We start from the raw sequence: 6,063 nt of genomic DNA on the forward strand, positions 1-6,063 counted from the left end.
TTTCCAGAAATCTCATGCCTAGGGAAATCACACAGTGACCACAAATTTAAGGGAGAGAGAACTACTTCAAATCATGCCTAGGGAATGGGCATCATTCCATGTAGTTCCTACTAGAACAACAACTACAAAGGTGGAGCTCATGTGCACAATGACAAAGTGACATGGGGGTTCGAACCCCGTGTTTGTGTCAAGCACATCAACAACCCAAACACTACTACCACATAGATCTTACACACACCTCATGCCCTCTTTCATATGAACATGAGGAGGAGCACAAGTGTTGCAAAGTGGGGCTGCCTCACCACACACATATCTACTCCACTTCACACACAAGCACATCAAGCTCAAGATCAACACACCAACCTACACATGCTAAACATAGCTTGCATCACATGGCAAACATACACACACCATAGCCCTCATAAGATGCACTTTCATATGAAACTCTAGTGCATCACACACAACAAAAGGCTATGCTTGCAATCCTACTAGCATAAAACAATCTACACAAGCTCTACTAAATACATCTTCTTCACTCACAATGCATAAACATGGATTATAACTAGCAACACACAAACTTCCAAGCAGATTATGAGAGGGGGGTAATTCTCAACCTACATGTGCAGAAAAACTATAGGTCTACAAAGAGCATGGGGCTGCATTCAACAGCAAGGGAAACAAAAAAATAAAAGGAGCAACGAAAGGGGAAAAAATGGGCAGGACTGGGATTCGATCCCAGGTGCCCCTGGTACTGCCCTGTGAAACAAACCACCGTGCTATCATGCGCTAGCTCGACAGGGTAAGATAACTAAGGAGGTAAAACTGCCCTGCTGATGCAAATGCTACTGCAGCCGAAAAGGAACTAAAAACAAAAGGGGGGGTTGCTGCGCCAGGGGGATTCGAACCCTGCACCTGTTGGAAACAAGCAGAGACCAACTCCACTGCGCTACACTGCTGAACTTGACAGAGAAGGGGACCTATCTCTGAAGAACCACACCCCTGCTACGAGGCATCCCGCCGGCGACCGAACCAGAGGAAGCTGGCGGCGTCTACCACGACCACCTACGGCAGGAAGGAACATCGGCGGGGGACGCGGGGAACCCAGGGGTTCCGTTTTCGTACAAAGCGCGGGAAAAGGTGCTCGCTTGGCACCATGCTACTGCACCGGAGCTGCTGCTGCTACTACCGCCGTGGTCTACCGTCGAACTCCGGCAGGGCATCGGCCGCTCCTAGTCTACGCGCGCTAAGCAGAGAGGGAGAGCGAAAAGAGGCGCTCCAGCCCACCTAGGCTCAACGACGGGATCGACCTGAGAGGAAGGAGGGTAGCGAGCCGAAGCAGAGGAGGTGGCCGGCCGGGGAAGAAGAGGACGTCGTGGACGTCGAGGATGTCGAGGAAGAAGCCGTCGGGTAGCTGCAGGAACATGATCTCCTCGGTCACCGCGTCCTCCTGGTGCTGCTGAAGGGGTGAGAAGCCGACGCCTGCTGCTGCTACGAGCTCATCGAGCTCCTCTCATGGCGTGGCCTTCGGGGTCCTACCTTGACGGCGCGAGGGGGAGGAGAAGGAAGAAACGGGAGCCCTGGAGTGGTGGGGAGGCTGTGGGCTCCTTATAACGTCTCGGGAGGCGAGCTTGGAGACACCAGATCAAAGGGAAGAGGGGATCGATGGTGGTGTTGGCGTGGTAGTGGGGTGACGACAGCCGAGGAGGGAGACGACCTGCTGCTGGGCTTGCTGCGCTACTGGGAGAGCTGGGCCTCTCTGGTGGGAGGAAGCCCACCAGAGCATTACTTAAAAGAAAAAAAGCCTTCCCTGCAATTCCTATTAGATAAAACCACAGAGAAAAGGGAAAAGGCCACAGAGAAAAAGAAAGAAGATAAATTAAAGCAAAAATGTTTCTTGGCCTGAAAAATAGCAAGCTAAATAAATAAAATAATAGAATGATTTTTTTCGCATATGAAATAAATACAAAACAACATTGTAGATTCTGTTTTGTGTTTATTTACACCTACAAAACACTTTTCAAAACACCGAATTTAGCACCCCAGATATGCCCACAATATTCTTTGATCAAAAGACATTTTTAAAGCAGAGATAATAAGGTGGAATTTTGAACTTGAGAATGAGGAGAGAAAAGGGTTTGCAAGTAAATAGAGGGTTTTGAAAATATGACAAACACCACTACTCTTAGTACTCCAACACATGACATCATAGCAGCACCTCCTCACATATACAAGGTCACATGCATCACAAGGTAGCTAACCACAAGATCACCACACCACATGGAATGCTAGGTTCATATTGCAACAACACAAGACAAGGGCATGCAATGATATGCTATGCATGCATGCATGAGAAGGAAATAGTAAGGAACACACATGAAATCATGGTACCAACTATAACAACATAATCTTTGACAAGTGGACTCACTTGCAATGGTTCCAAAATAGGGAAGGTTACATATGGGGCACTACAAAAGAAGAACTGTTGCCGAACCGAAGAAGAGCAGGGCCGCCGGGAATACGCCGATGACGAGCTCCTGCCCGTCGTTGTGGTCGTGCCCCGACCTCAACGACGACGGGAATGGAACGCGGAGTTCTGCCCCGAGCCTCCGGACATGGTGGCCGACACCGGAGACGACGGGAGCACGGTGGTCGACGGCGGAGCACTCTTGATCTCTCTCTACTACCGATCTACATAAGCTTACCTGAGGGGGAAGGAGAGATGGAGGGAGGTGGCGGCGCTAGGAGGGGAAAGGGGGAAGCCTAGGCAAAGGGGCACTCACGCCGAGGGTTATATGAGGCCTCGACGTCCGTGAACCCTCACAGCGTGCTCGCTCTCTCCTGTTGTCTGACGGAAAGCGAGCGCGCGGGGGGGGGGGGGGAGGGGGCGGCATCAGAGAAAGGAGAAGGAGGTGTCGCGCTTGGGCTGCCGCGGGAAAGAGAGGAGGAATGGGCCTCGAGAGGGAGCGAGAGGCCCATCCTGGCGACAGGTAAAGGAAAACAATTCCTCGTAGTTTTTCTATTTTAAAACCAACACTAGAAAACAAATAACTCCCAGGAAAACCTATGGCACCAAAAATAAAAATAAAAATACCCGTGGTCATAAGAAAGGATGACCTATTTGAATAAATTAGAAAAGAAATATTTGGAGCCAATAAATATTTACAAAATAGAATTAAGTTGAGCTGTTTTGTGAATATTTGCACCATTACAACATAGTTTCAAAACAGCAAAATCACAACTTCATATCCACCACAAAATAACCTAAACCATGGGCATTTTTAAAACAGAGAAGGATCAAGTGAAACTTGACCTTGAGATAAAAGAGAGGAGGAAGTTTTTTAAAACCCTAGTTGAAATCCACAAGCTTCCTACTAGAGTTGCACCACACCACACAATTCACATAAACCACATATCACCACATGATATCACATCACATCATATGATCACAAGGCAACAACACAATGACATGAAATGATAGTGCTGCATGCATGCAAAGGAACACAAATCAAGGTGACACCACATGAAATCATATGCATTGAGCTCTCATATCAATGACAAGGTGGACCCACATAGAGAAGGTTCCAAATAGGGAAAGATACACTCTTGTGGCATTACATTAATCCAAGCTCATTCCGTTGGTATGCCACATGGGTGGATTTACTTACTTTGTTGTGTACTGGAGGTGCTCAATGAACAAACTTTAGTGGGATAGAAACACATGTTTGTTGTATTTCACAAAACTGAAACATTATACATCTATTTGTATCCATTTCTCTGACAAGTTCCGGGCGGAGGGAGTACTATTCATTTAATATGAACTTAGCTATTTTTAGAAAACTCAACTTTATTGTGAAGTTTGATTATTCTTCTATTTGGGGTTGGACTTATAGTCGGTTGTTCATGTAGTACATTACTTGTCGAATATTATATGGTTTTAGTTCTCGCAAACTACTCAATAGTTTGCAGATGATTGATGTAGTGCTATTTATATGATTATTACACATTATTAGTTATGTATCAAAAGTTGAAGTGCCCCTTGATCAATGTAACCTGAAGAAGATTTGTATGAGCTGCATGTAATAGTAACATATAAATTATGACTGGTGGAGAAAAAAAGGGTGGTTATAATTGTAAAGAAGAGAAAATGACCGTTGTAGAATCTAGCATGTCTATTAATAAGCACATGGCCATGGAGATAACTTTCTTATTCACAACTTTCTTATTTGCAATGGCACTATCCACTGTTTTCCTCATAAAAGTTTATTATTTGGTCTATCAGTCGTATGATTTGATGTTTGTTTTTTACCTACATGAATACTTTTTTTTGCGAAATTTATCTAGATGAATACTCACAACAGTGCTTATTGTGAAAACTCGTTGTATGTGTGAATTTATTTATACTCTTGGTCTTGGCGCACGGAGCCTATAAGACGTTGAGTGTCCCTGTTGTTTTTTTAGAAAAGGAGGCTGAGCCCCGGCCTAAGTGTCCCTGTTGTTGTTGTACCTATTTCATTTGGTTATGTTTCACCTGTGGAGTTCATGATCAATTCATCATGAGCATCAATTATCTTTACTGCTAAATTTATCTATTTTTTGTTATATGTTGGTGACAGGACAAAGCGGACATACATCAGGAATAAATTCATCTCAGGGAAGAGCATCAAGAGGATGAACTCCTCGACGGCTTGTACTGCATGTTCCCTACACATTGCGAGACCGTGCCGATGTGATGAGCAATGTCTAGCCTGCAGAAATAGTCCCCAAACAATCATGAGGGTGGGTGGATACAAATCACTGTTCAACATTCATCTCCCTGTTAACTGTTGTAGTCTGAATTATGATACTAATGAGTATATATCATTCATTCAGATTCAAACTTCCTGAGATTGCATACACTGACTGTAGATACATTGTGTTAATTGCTCGATGACACAGTCTAGCTGCTTCATTTTAGGGGCGGCAAATGAGTAAGACAAAGAGGGCATTGTGGGAGATGAGGTCACTGCCAGGCAAGTGATAGTTGTATACTAAAACAAAAAATATCAAAAAGTGGCCAGTTTTTTTGCAAGGAATAGCTGTATACTAAAACATATTAAAGTAATAAATTTGGCTGAATACCCAACATACATTTAGTGATATATATGCCAAAATTGGAGCACGTTGTTTCTAAAAAAGATAAGCGACGCACATGCACTCAACTAGAGATGAATCAATGCAAGAGTTCGTTTCTTGAGGTTGTAGCTCTATTACACTTATGTCATTGTTCCTCGGCCTTTCCACTATATTATTCTATGTATATGTTTCTAGAGAGTACTTAGTCTTTATACTTCATGTGGGATGAAATTAAATTCCTTATATGCTACTATATGGAATGATTAATACATAGTTTTACTAGGTTCTCTTGGGGTTCCTTTTTTCTAGGTTTGCTGGAATTTTATTACCCTCGGTTTTTACATTATTCGGTCTTGAATCATTTTCGTATGGTGCATGTTTTAGCCGAAGTGAAGTTACGTTTTAAAGAGATATTTCTTTAACATGAGCAATGGTCCTTGCTTCTTATGGCCCTGTTGATCCATGTGCTCATGATACAAATGTAAATGATTCTTTTGATTGACATAGGCCTATTAATCACAAACCAAACTGCAAACTCCTTTCATGTACAAATATTACTTTCATGATTGATAAATCATTTTCATAAACTATTAGTTTATCATGGTCCTAAAAATAGGGTGTATCGTCATGATCTCGGTGTACTATATTAAAATTTTCGCAAAATATTAGAGCTAGGGGGACAAGTACTCACACTCTCATCTTCACTACAAATGCAAGTCTGTTGGAAAGACAAAGACATGCCAGATTAAGTTGAGAGCTTAAGCATGCAACACATACAGGGGTTGTTGGAGGGTTGCATTGAGGTCATGGGCGGAACAAAGCGGGAGTAACCAGCCAAATTTTCTACGTAGAAACATGCCACCTTAATGTTTTGTAAAGAGAAGGTGGTTAAGGAGATGCAATAAAAAAGTTTGAGAGAACGGTATTTTGCGACTACATGAATAGAAATGA

Source organism: Hordeum vulgare, chromosome 6H (assembly GCF_904849725.1).
Source record: "Hordeum vulgare subsp. vulgare chromosome 6H, MorexV3_pseudomolecules_assembly, whole genome shotgun sequence".
Classification (NCBI taxonomy): Eukaryota; Viridiplantae; Streptophyta; class Magnoliopsida; order Poales; family Poaceae; genus Hordeum; species Hordeum vulgare.